The sequence below is a fragment of the Artemia sp. Qi Xiang Cuo genome, chromosome 6 (genome assembly GCF_049724085.1).
Source record: "Artemia sp. Qi Xiang Cuo chromosome 6, ASM4972408v1, whole genome shotgun sequence".
Taxonomy (NCBI): domain Eukaryota; kingdom Metazoa; phylum Arthropoda; class Branchiopoda; order Anostraca; family Artemiidae; genus Artemia; species Artemia sp. Qi Xiang Cuo.
Window position 1 is genome coordinate 15,445,530 of NC_142799.1, and position 13,712 is coordinate 15,459,241.

Here is a 13,712-nt window from a genome sequence, read left to right on the forward strand (position 1 = left end):
TAGATATGATTGATTCTATATTGCATAACTGGTCAAACCTTATATTGTTAGGACTATAGATTATTCTAATAGGAGAGGGTGATTGTAAGGGTAACAAATATTGAGTTGAAAGGAGCATAAAATAAGGTATCTAGTAGCGATATTTTTGTGTTATGTTTTGTATGTAGCCTAGGGCTATATTTCAGACTATTAGGATGCAGGAGGAGGGGTCAAATTGTCACAAATGCCGCTTTAACTATGATAAAGTATTAAATTAGCCAATCCAAAAAAACTTATTAAAGGGCCAATGACGCAGTAGGTTTTAGACTTTTACAGTGAGAGAACGAGGTGATACCCAAACTCTTGTTTGTAGTGATTTTTGTTTGTTTCAAGTTTGATTTGCAAATTCTATTTAAGTTTCACTCGTTTTAAGATTTATTTATTCATTTACATTAATATCCATTGTTTGTTTGTTTGCATTGATTGTTTATGTAATTTCTGTTGGTTTTAAGTTTCATTTATACTTCAATAGCAAAATATTTTTTTTTTTGTTTTAAGTTTGATTTCAATATTGAATCTAAGCATTACTCGCTTTAAGACCTATTTATTCATTTAAATTATTACTTGTTGTATTTTTTTTGCTATGATTGTTTATTTAACTTCTTTTAGTTTTTGGGTTTCATTTATTCTCGAATACTAATTTCTGGTCGTTTTTATTTTTAACAGGTATTTCTATCTTCTGAGCTTAAGTTTAAAATGGCCTTTACTTTTATTTGAAAAACGTATTTTTCGGAAAGTTTTTTTTTTAATTATTTTTTGTTTGTTTTTGATTGCAAAAGTTTTAAGTTCTTAAAAATTCCTTATTTCAAAATCGAGCTTAAAAAAATAAAATGTTCATCAAAGTATCAAAACTCGTATCAAAGTATCAATATAAAGTGAAAAAATGGGTTTGTGTCAACCTCGGAGTTTCTATTATCTGATGTTTGAACTATTTTTAACAAAAAGGCTATGTCAAAATTTTTATCGGATGGGTTTGGGGAAATAAGGGCGTAGGGGGGGGCTAATTGCCCCTTTGGTCTCTTTTGACTCCTTAAAAGTGAACTAGAACTTTCTATTTCCAATCAAATGAGCCCTCTCTGAAGTTTATACGAGCATCCCTTCTATAAGAACCATATATACCCCCAGACCATCTTTCAAACCTCCTATCGCCCACGAGCTAATAAGTCATAAAATAACTTTACTTGGTGTGGTGATTTCTTCTGACCTCTCATGGCGGGAGAATACAAAGACAACTGTAAAAAAAGCTAACAGCGCAATCCAAATGCTAAAAACACTGAAAAAATTTTGGGTTTCTAAGGACAAGCTGAAACTAATATTTTGCACTTTCATCTGCCCCTTAGTTTAATGCTTGTCCGGTTTGGCACTTTGCCCTTACCCAGGATGAAACTGATAAAATAGAACAAGTTCAGAAGAGATCACTGCAAATCATTTATGACGGTTCCCCTTATCTTGCTCCTTTTAGCTCAAAGAATTTAAACTTGAATCCCTTTCTTCCTGCTGAGAAAAATTATGCCAAAGATTTGGCTCCTCCCTCCTCCAAAATCCCATCTACCAATAATTCCTTCCCCCACCTTTTGTCCCTATCAGATCTCGTCCCCCCAGCGAAGTAACTGAGATGGTTCCGAAACTGACCCCGGTCCACTGTAGCACCATGCGCTACAGTAAAAGCTTTGTGAAATATTAAAATGATCTCTAGTGTTTTTATTCTTTAGTTTATTTTATCCTGACGAAGTTTTATCAGACCATTTTATTCTCAATTTTAAGTCTTTTTATCCTTTAGTATATTTATCCTGTCGAAGTTTTATCAGACAACGTTATTTTGCTATTTATGACTAAGAGACATCATATTTGGGCTTTGCCCACGAGAGCTATGTCTTGTTTTTGAATTAAATGAATTTGAATTAACCCGTTAAGGCCCACTGTCCTATTTATAGGACAGCCACATAATAGGCAGTTCATAGCCGTGAACCCGAAATGGAGGAAGCAAAAAGGAACCTTTCCTTGGCGAAACTTGGGCGAGGGAGCGGCTAAAGCGCTTGAGAAAGCCCGAGAAGCAATAGAAGGAAAAACACCAGTAGAGAGTTTGGCTTTGTTTCTAGACGATAATTTCTTTGACCTCATTTCTCGTGAAACTGTTAGATATGTGACGTCTAAGGGAAACTTTAACTTCACTACATCAGCTAACGAAATACGTGTGTTCGTGGGAATACTGATTTTTTCGGGCTATAATCGATTTTAATCCCAAAGAGCTTATTGGTCAGTTGATGACGATCTTTGAAGTGACCTGGTCAAGTAAGCAATGTCCAGATATTGATTCATGAAGGTAAAAGAGAGCATCCACTTCTTGGGCAACCATACAGTTCAAAGCTTCAAAAATCAGCAGTATTTCAAAGTGAAGCCACTCTTCAACATAATCAACACAAACTTTAAGCAGTTTGGAATTTTCTCTCATCATCTATCCATCGACAAAATGATTGTGAAGTATTACGGGAAACAGCCTGAAGCAGTTTATCCCAGGCAAGCCCATTCAATTCGGATATAAACTATGAGAGATATGCACCTCGGATTGCTATTGCCTTCAGTTTCATCTGTACTCAGGGAAGGAGCCTAGTGCCCCATCTTAGACTGCAAAAGAAGGCCTAGGGTGTCGAGTCATGAAAAGACTTCTGAATATTGTTGAAGATGGCAAAAATCACGAGATGTATTTTGACAATTTTTTTTACAAGTCATCAGCTTTTATGTGATCTGAAAGGAGCTGGATTTCGAGCGACTGGGACGGTTAGAGAAAACTGATTGGCAAGGTGCCCTCTCCCTTCCAACAAGGATTTTAAGAAGGAGCAACGTGGAGCCTATGATTATCGGTTTGATGCAGCCAACGATATATAGGTCGTAAAATGGCAGGACAATAACGTTGTCTCTGTTGCATACAATCATCTCAGCCTATATACACTAAAACTGGTTGAACGAAGAGTTAAGGGTTCGTTGGGAGAGACGCAGTCCAGCAGTCGCATCCACTCAGGTAATGCAACCGGTACATGGGTGGAGATGATTTACGTGACTGGCTTGTCAGCAAGTATGATGTTTCTATTAGAGGAAAGAAATGGCATTGGGCTCTATTCGTGCGCGTGTTAGACATGGCTGTCGTCAATGCTTGTGCACTATTCAATATGGTGGTTGACAAAGAAAAGGAATTTTTGTCGAAAAGGAATATCTCAAATTTTTGTCGGATGCATTAGGGAAAAAAGGCCGGGGGGGGGGCTGGTTACCCTCCGATATCTTTTGACGCTTACAAAGTGTACTAGAACTTTCAATTTCCAATCAAATGAGCCCTCTCTGAAGTTTATACGAGCATTCCTTCCATAAGAACCATATATGCCCCCAGGGCATAACTTATAACACTTGCCCTGAAGACTGTGGGAGGAGTGTCCTGCTCAAATATATAATTTACAGAACTTTAAACTATGTTGAACAAAATGGCTATGGCTCTAAAATTTTGATTGGATGTTTTTTTGGAAATGGTGTGCGTGGAATGGGTATTAGTTGCCTTCCAATCACTTTCAACTATTAAAAAGGGCACTAGCCATTTAAATTTCCAATCAAATGAGCCCTTTTTGAAGTTTCTATGACAACACTTTCTATAAAAACCTTATATGCCCCTAGGGCATAACTTACAACCCTTGCTCTGAGGGCAGTTTGGGGGGGGGGGGGGGTAATTCATTCTCAATTACCTAATTTCCAGAATCTTGAACTATGTTGAACAAAATGGCTATCTTCAAAATTTTGATTGGATGTTTTTGGGGAAAAGGTGGGCGTGAGAGGGTGGTTATTTGCCCTTCGATCACTGTTACTATTATGCCACCAGGGCATAACTTACAACCCGTTCCCTGAGGGCTGTGGGGGAGTGTCCTCCTAAAAAAACATAATTTCTATCCGGAAATCAACTACGTAGAACAAAATGGCTATCTCAAAATTTTGATTGGATGTGTTTGGGGAAATGGTTGGCGGTGAAGGGGTGTTAGTTGCCTTCCAATCACCTTTGACCCTTAAAAAGGGCACTAGAACTCTCGATTTCCAATCGAATGAGCCCCCTTTGAAGTTTATACGATGGCCCCTTCCATACGAAGTACCTCTGGGAAAAAATAATAATAAAACATGGGAGCCATATGACCTTTACTCTCTTTTGACTATTAAAATGAATAACCGAGTCAAACCTCAAAACGAGCAGAAATTAACAGGAGTAGGGCTCAAAACCCCTGTGCCTTCCCAAGGCCAGAACATAATTTGCACGTTACTGAAAAAAATACAAATGTTTTTGCTTTTGTAACTTTGAAAAAAATATAAATGTTTTTACTTTTATAACTTTAATAAATCAAATAATATTAATATTTTGATTTCTAAATATCGGTATATGTATAGATAGATAGATCGCGTATTTCCAAAGCCCAAGAGCCATATACACACAACAATTTATGAAAAATGAAGAAATCGCAACAGAACAAATTATGAAACACACATTAACATGATACATACCAAAAAATATCTAATGGTAATTTTTCGAGGAAATAAATGTAATTCCATATAATAAATAATAATTAATTGTAAAAACTTTTCCTTCTTTCTAATCCCTTCTCTATGTACGCACCAATACGAAATATTGTGGTTGGATTACTACTTTGTAAAATACCAGGAAGCATCAAAACAATCCCATGTAAGTAATTTTCCCTTAAATCAGAGAGCCGCGGGCAGTTTCGGAGAAAATGGTCAAAATCTTCGTCCTCATCCCTACAAAGAGGACACACATACCGACCATCAGGATGTACTATCACCCTGTCGAACACCATTTGCCTGCTCTGGATTGGAAGGCAATTCGCCCTAAGCTGAATCCATTGACATAAAATCATTGTCGGTAAATTAAATTTAAAATAAATTTTCTCTCCAAAACTTGATTTAACCTGATTATAATGACTCAATGTAGCGGAATTTAAAACCAGCCCTTGCCAATACTGAATTTTCTGACCCTCTAAGATAAATCGTACCTGGCTTATTAAATTTGTTGGTAGATCCCGGGAACCAAGACCATCATTCCATAAGTAAGGCATTCCCACTCTTTCTAGTAATGACCTTATTTGGGATGACCACGACGTTTTCGAACCATAACTCAACATCTGATAATAAGCTGCTCTTACTAGTCTATCTTCATTATACCTAATGAGCTTCAACCAAAATCTCCTACAGTATTTTAAACGAAAACAGGCCCATATCACCTTTCAGAATCTGTGAATGAGTTGTCTGATGTAATCCAAACAGTCTTTTATAATACTGGAGCTGGAGGGACTCCAACTTCTGTGCCGCTTCTCCGCCCCGAATCTCTGCTCCATATTCTATTGCTGGTAAAATTTTTGTATTAAATATTCTTTTATTCATTTTTAGGTTTTTAATTCCCATTATCGTCGGATTTCTATAAATTGCAGACATGGCCACTTTGCCTCTATTAATTTTCCCGTCAACATGGCTCTTTAGACTCTCATTTTCCGATGAACCAAATCTTATATATTGTATTCGTTTAATTTCATTCATTTCCTTATTATTACATTTAAATCTATAATTATCTTCGCCACTTGCTTTCCTTTTTTTAAAAATAACAACTTCACTCTTTTCAACATTCAGCCTTAAATTTTTTATCTGCAAATATTCTTCTATAAGACTCAGAAGCGTCTGCAGATCTTGCGGTTCACTAGCCACCAAAGCAATATCATCTGCAAATAATAAAAGTGATAGTTTATGTGTCCCTAGACTAACTTTCGGAGCCCATCTATTCTCTAGAAAATCAACAACATCATTTATAAAAATATTAAATTTAGGAAAAAGAGTGCTGCCCTGTTTTACTCCCAGCTTAATATTAAAAAGCCTAGAAAACCTGTTACCAACCAACACGATTCCACTCACACAAATATACATACTCACTATCAATATCACAAACAAATGAGGGAGGCCAATTCTAAACAGGCATCCTTCAATAGCTCTCTGTCGACACTGTCGAACGCCTTGTGGAGGTCCAGAAATCTCACATAAAGATAAGTTTTTCCCTTTCTATATTTATCAATTAATGCCTTTAAAATAAATATTGTATCTACCGTCCCGTACCCTGTCCTAAGACCTCCTTGTTCTTCATGTATTATATTATTTTTATTTAACCATCTAGAAAGCCTGGTATCTAGTATTTTCTCCATTACCTTACTTAAAGCAAGGACAAGCGCTAAACTTCTTAAAATCTTTATTTCTAAAATCATCTGCAATATCCAGTTTCTTCTCATTCTCAAACTCTTTTTTTCCTTTTAATTAAGCTTTCACAATTTCTTTGTTTAGCTTTATATTCGGCTAATTTTAAACTTTGATCGTCAGCTCTATCACATTCTTTTAAATGACCCAATAAATATCATACCTTTTCTTTTATTAACTTACATTCCAAATCAAAATATCGCTCATTTTGTTTTCTTTTTTTTTGTCAGGTTACACGATACTGCACAGCTGCAAATTATTTCATTTAACTCCATAATTATACCATGCATATCTTTTCCATCTTCTTCTAACGCTTTCAACTTATTTCTTAGATGCAACTTCATAAGCTCCCTTTTAAATGTTTTAAAATCGTTATCGGTTAAATCATATCTAATTCGTTTTCCTAAGCCGTCTAATCTAAGCTCCCCATTACATAAATTTCTAACTCGAGGACCATCATCCTGAAGCTTCCCAGTCTTCAACTCAAGCTTAATAGTTCTATGATCGGAACCAACTAAATCCTTCCATTCGCAATAATCAGACCATGTTCCCCACAAAGCGCCAGGAGCTTTCTTCCCCAAACATTAATTTTTCTTTTTTTCATCCTTGATACTTCGCGGTATTCTACAACAAACTGGGACCAAATCTGTTAAATCTGGGATTAATAAATCCGAAACCTCAACCTCAACACCGGTATAAGCATTAAAATCCCCGGTCAAAACGCACTCAAAATCACTATAACTTTCTTGTATTAGTGACAGTTCATCATCTAAAATTTCCCAAGTATTTTCTCGACTATACGAACTATTTTATGGAGGGATATACACAACACCCAAAATTAATCTCTTTCCACATTTAAAACAAATACGCAACCAAAGTAAATTTTCAGATCTACTATTAAGTCTTTCATAACCATCAATAGGTGATGATTTAATCAAAACCAAAATACCACCATAATGTCTATTATTTCTTGCTGGTTTACGCACAACCTGTTCAACCAAATACCCTGGGCAAGGTGATATAGGAGAATGATCGTTCCATGTTTCAATAAACGAAATCACATCAAACGAAAGTAATTCATCATATAAATAAGGCAACTTATCACATAGTTCTTGTATGTTTCATGACACTAAATTCATTATATGGCCCTTTATTTCCTATGCGTCTATGCTTTCTGTTAGTGCGTTAATATCACTAGCCTCTTCTTGGAGTTTCTCGTTCCTGGCCTCCGTCGGGGAAAAGGCAAAAATAGTAATACTCACGACGGCGACTATTAATATCTGTTAGCACTCGCTGTCTTTTATCAACAGAATCATAGGGAAAACCACTGCAAGGTCTTCTGTTGAGTCCTTTTCTTGGAGAATGGTTTCCTCTGGGTTCCATGTTACGAGTGCCTGGTCGACGTAGGTCATTAGGGCTAATAACAGCACTAGCAGGTCATTAGTTGCCGATACTGTTGATGGTATCACTGTCTCAGCTTCACTATCACTGGCATCACTATCTAGCCCCATCGGGATCACAGCAGGGTCATTTGGGAGCCTAGCATTATGAGGTGGACCAAGATTTTTAACTGGCACCAAGTTACTTTTAACCTCAATCACAGCCTTTCCATCGTACCTGAATAGTCGGCCTTCGATAAACAGTTTGTCACCTCGTAACTTTGCATCACGGCCTTCGTTCTCTGCAAGATTCATAATTTCCTTTAAGTGTTTACGGGCTTCTCTTTGTTTAGCCGTGTAATCTGGGGCCACCGATAGACCTACCTTTCTCAATAAGGAACTATTTTTTAAGATGTAGTCTCTGATTTTGACCTAGTTTAGCTTCACTAGTATGGCCCTGATTTCAATCTAAAACTGTCACGTACATCACCTCGACTTATTTTGAGAGATGGCATAGTGCGGTCTAATAAATCCATTATTTCTTGCTTCACAGTATACTCGCCAAGGTGTTGCGGAGTATAATTATATATAATCAAATTTGTTCTTTTCTGCTCTGCTTTGAGGTGGTTGGCTCGTTCGTATGTGATTACTAGGTCTGATTTCACATTTTCCATCTCTTTTTTCATTTCTTCATTTGTCTGAGCATTGCTAGATAGCTGTGTACTAATGTTATTCATCTGTACTTGTAAGGCAGCAATGCTATCCGAAAATCCAGGAATTGCATTAGCTCTCTCTGAAAGCGCTGGTAATAAATCCAATTTGAAATTTATCTCTCGCAAAAACTGGGCATTTTGCATTTTCTCGGCCTCTATTGTTTGGTTTGTCATTTTCACACTTTGGATATTATCGATGTACAAATATAGTCCTTAATTTGATCTAGTATCGTAACAAAGCAATAGGTTATTTTTCTTGTCTTCAAAAAAAAGATAATCACAATTTTGGCACAAAGCCACACACAGGTAAAAATTGGTTACGCAAGCAGTCCAGATTTAATCCTGTATTTTATCCGATTGAATTGCTCTTAACTCTCTGAACTCTGAATCAATACTATAATAAACTGACGATGCACATGCATTCGTATTTTTTACAATAAAGTGCAAATTATGTTCTGGCCTTGAGAAGGCATTGGGGTTTTGAGCCCTATTCATGTTAATTTCTGCTCGTTCTGAGTTTGACTCAGTTATTTATCGTAATTTCTGTTCGTTTTGGGTTTCATTTATTTATCGATGGTAGTATCACGCTTGGAAGGTTATTTGATTTAATTTTTGCTCATTTTTGGTTTAATGGAGTTCTTTACTTTTCTTTGAAAAACTTATTTTGTGGAAAATTTTTTTCAATTAATTTCTGTTCGGTTTATATTGACATAGTCTTTTCAGGGAAAAAGAAAGTAATACTTTAAATTTTTTCGTTTTTTAAGACTTTATAGATTGGCCTGCTATTTCTGTGCTGGAGAAAAATTTTCAGCAATTTTTAACAACATAGCCTACATCCTTTTAAAAATCTGGACACAAATATTAGTGTTTAATTTAATTTCATACATCCTCTAGTTGACCTGAAATAGAAAACTTGATACCATTTGCAAAAAAATCTGTTTACTTTCTTTGATAGCTTGGATACACTTACGTTATTTTGATTTGATTAAATTTTAAGAGCAGAAGTAGCCCCGAAAGTTTGAACATAATACCCTCAGTCGTTCTTGGGATATACTGCTAAGATGCCTTATTGGGAATTAGCATTAACACAGTGCATTTTGATTTTTGATCGTGCTTTCAATTACGTTGAACAAAATGGCATATTGTCATCCTCAAAGACCTAATTTACAGAACTTTCAACTACGTTGAACAAAATGGCAAATACATAATTCTCAGAACTTTAAGCTATGTTGAACAACATCGCTGTTTCTGCAGCTCGATTGAATGTGTTTCGGGAAGTCATGAGCGTGAGAGAAGGGTCAGTTGATCTACGCTCGCTTCCGGCTATCAAGAATGGTACTAACATTTTCATTTTCCAGCTAATTGAGCCGTTTTTGAAGTTTCTACAACAAAACTTTCAACAAGACACTCATATGCCCCAAAGGTATATCTTACAACCCTTGCCCTGAGGGCTCATAGGGAGTTATCGTCCACAAAGACCTAATTTTCAGAACTTGCAACTAGGTTGAACATAATGGATATCTCAAAAATTTGATTGGATGTGTCTGGAGAAATGGTGGGCGTGAGAGGGGGGTTAGTTGCCCTTCAATCACTTTTGACTATTAAAAAGGCCACTAGCCCATTAAAATTTCCAATTCGATGAGCCCTTTTGAAGTTTCAACAACATTGCTGTCTATAAAAACTTACAACCCTTGCCCTGAGGGGTATGTGTGTGGGGGGTTGTCATCCTTAAAGACCTAATTTCCAAAACTTTTAACTACGTTGAATAAAATGGCGATCCAAAAATTGTGATTGAATGTGTCTGGGGGAAAGGTGGGCGTGAGAGGGGGGTTAGTTGCCCTCAAATAACTTTTGACCATCAAAAAGGGCATTAGCCCTTTGAATTTCCAATGGAATGAGTCCTTTTTCAAGTTTCTTCGACAAAGATTTCAATAAAAACCTTATATACCCCCAGGGCATACCTATAACCCTTGTCCTTAAGACTGTGGGGGCTGTGTCCTGCTCAACGGTATAATTTCCAGAACTTTCAACTGCGTTGAAAAAAATGGCTATCTTAAAATTTTGATTGGATGTGTTTGGGGAAATGTTGGGCGTGGAAGGGTTGTTAGTTTGCTTCCAATCACTTTTGACTATTAAAAAGGCCACTAGCCCTTTCAGTTTCCAATCGAATGACTCCTTTTTGAATTTTCTACGACAACGCTCTTTATAAAAAACTTATATGCCCCCAGGGCATAACTTACAAACCTTGCCATGAGGTGTGTGGGGGAGTTTGTTCCTCAAAAACATAATTTTATCTGGAAATCAACTACGCTGAGCAAAATGGCTATCTCAAAGTTTTGATTGGATGTGTTTGGGGAAGTGGTGGGCGTGGAAGGGGTGTTAGTTGCCTTCCAATCACTTTCGACTATTAAAAAGGGCACAAGCTACTCCAATTTGCAATCGAATGAGTCATTTTCGAAGTTTCTACGACAACTCCTTCGATACGAAGTGCCCCTGGTCTAAAGAAAAAAAAAGAATAATACATTGTGCCACCATCGATCTTTACTTAGGCAGCACTATGATTAAAAAGTGAACTCGAACACTTAATTTTCAATCAAATGAGCCCTCTCTGAAGTTTGTAAGAGTATCCCTTTCATAAGAACCATATATGCCCCAGGGTATAAATTATAACGCCTGCCCCTGGGCCTTGGGGGGTTTTGTCGACACCTGAGTTTTTGTTATCTGACTTTTAAACAATTTTAAACTTAAGGGCTATCTCAAAATGTTAATCGGATGCATTCGGGAAAAAAAGGCCGTGGGGGGGTCTTATTGCTCTCCAATCTCTTTTGACTCTCAAAAACTGAACTAGAACTTTCAATTTCCAATCAAATGAGCCCTATCTCAAGTTTTTACGAGCATCCCTTCCATAAGAACTATATAACCCCTCAGGGCATAACTTACAACGCCTGCCCTCGGGCCCTGGGGGGCTGTATTGACCCTGTAGTTTTTGTTATATGGTCTTTGAACTATTTTATAAAAAATGACTATCTCAAAGTTCTTATCATATGGGTTTGAGAAAAAAAAGGCGTGGAGGGGGTGGGGTCTAGGTGCCCTCCAATCTCTTTTGGCTCTTAAAAAGTAAACTAGAACTTTCAATTTCCAATTAAATGAGCCCTCTCTGAAATTTATACGAGCAATCCTTCCATAAGAACCATATATGCCCCCAGGGCATAACTTTAAACCTTTGCCCTAAAGACTGTGGGGGGGGGGGGTTGTCCTGCTCAAAGAAATAATTTCCAGAACTAACTACTACGTTGAACAAAATGGCTATCTCATAATTTTTATTGGATGTGTTTGGGGGAAATGGTGGGCGTGGAAGGGGTGTTAGTTGCCTTCCAATTACTTTCGACTATTAAAAAGGACACTAGCCAATTGAAATTTCCCATCGAATGAGGCCTTTTTGAAGTTTCTACGACAACGCTTTCTATAAAAATCTTATATGCTTCCAGGGCATAACTTACAACCCTTGTCCTGAGGTCTGTGGGGGGGGGGAGGGTTGTTGTCATCCTCAAAGACCTAATTTCCAGAATGTTCAACTACGTTGAATAAAATGGCTATCACAAAATTTTCATTGGATGTGTGTGGGGAAAAGGTGGGCATGAGAGGGCGGTTAGTTGCTCTCCAATCACTTTCGACTATAAAGGGCAATAGCCCTTTGAATTTCCAGTTGAATGAGCCCTTTTTGAAGTTTCTGCGATAAATCCTTATATAAAAATCTTATATGTCCCCAGGGCATAACTTAAAACCCTTGCCCTATGGGCTGTGGGGGGAGTGTCTTTCTCGAAAATATTTTGATTGGATGTGTTTTGATTGGAACAAAACAATTTTGATTGGATGTGTTTGGGGAAATAGTGGGTGGGCGTGGAAGGGGTGTTAGTTGCCTTCCAATCACTTGACCCTTAATAATGGCACTAGAACTCTCGATTTCCAATCGAAGGTGCCCCCTTTGCAGTTTATACGACCACACATTCCATATGAAGTGTCTCTGGGAAAAAAAACAAAAAACATTGGAGCCATATGACCTTTGCTATAGGCAACCCTATAGCGTTGCCTCTGATATGCAGTAAGGTCTTATCTACCAGAGTTTTATGCTTCATTCTATTTGTATTCGTCTTTTATACCTCTTAAAACAGTAATTTTAATTCAGAATCCAGTCAATCAGTCACAGCTAAATGTTTTATCTTCAAGTCCGCACGGGATCTACTTTTTTCACACTATCAAAACATCAAACAACAGTGAAGAAATATATTATTAGGACTATGCATGGGTCTGGAGGTAGGGGGGGGGAGAGGACAAAAAAGTCAGAGTAACAACTGCTATTTTGATAATGAGCATAAAAAAGGAATCTAATGGTACTAGGCTACTTTTATTTTATCAAGATAGTTTTGTAGAAGACCTCATTTCTTATGTTATTACCCAGTAAACTTTACTTTGCCCCCCCCCCCGTATTGGAAAACCATATTGCCTAAATTATCTATGTTTAATGAATTCTCTATAGGCTGACTTATTTCGTCCTGCTGCTTGGTTCTGTTATCTTGCTTGTTTGCTGTTAAATAAATTTAAAAGAAAAAGTCAGTCTATGGAAAATTCATTGAATATTTATATAATTTGGGTTGTATATTTGTCTATTAGTCCAGCTAACAGGGTGGGTAAAATTTATTGGTACACCCCAAGGAATGATATGAACAATGCTATAATTATTTAAAATAGCTTTCACACTTTTTATTTCTTCATAGACCCACAAAATGATCCCTGAAATTTTCAAGTCTCATTTCTAAGCCTGGACTTTTGAATATTCGGCCCAATTGCTATGTTTCTGCCAACTAATAAAAAATTAGATAGCTACTAATAGGTCACCAGAAAAATCCTTATTACTCATTATTTTTTCGATAGCACAACCCTTTTCTTCCTGAATCTTGCACAGTATTGGTTGTTAGATCAAGGTATATATTCCTCTAAAAAACGCAAGTTTATAATAAGCCTGTAGCTGTAACTTGTACAAAAATTGCAGAATAGCTATATCATTAGATACATTTGTCTTAGATCCATCGATTCAGTGAGCCATAGTTTTGTTATTATTTAGACTTTTCTTGGGGAAGATTCTAAATTTGCTTAAAAATTTGGGAATTGGCCTTTTCAAAGACTAACATATTCTCAATCTAACAAAGTATTTTTGGTTAAGGGAATGATTCTTTTTCTTTTTTTTTTACTGATCTTGTGACAAATAAAAACTCAGAGCTTCAAATAGAAATTTTTCTGTAAA

At 36.8% G+C, this 13,712-nt stretch overlaps 1 long non-coding RNA gene across 1 annotated transcript in view; it reads right to left on the reverse strand.

Annotated features, from left to right (window-relative positions):
• LOC148950908 (uncharacterized) overlaps positions 1–13,712 on the reverse strand; it is a 52,518-nt gene that overhangs the window by 33,652 nt on the left and 5,154 nt on the right. The window lies entirely within an intron of this gene.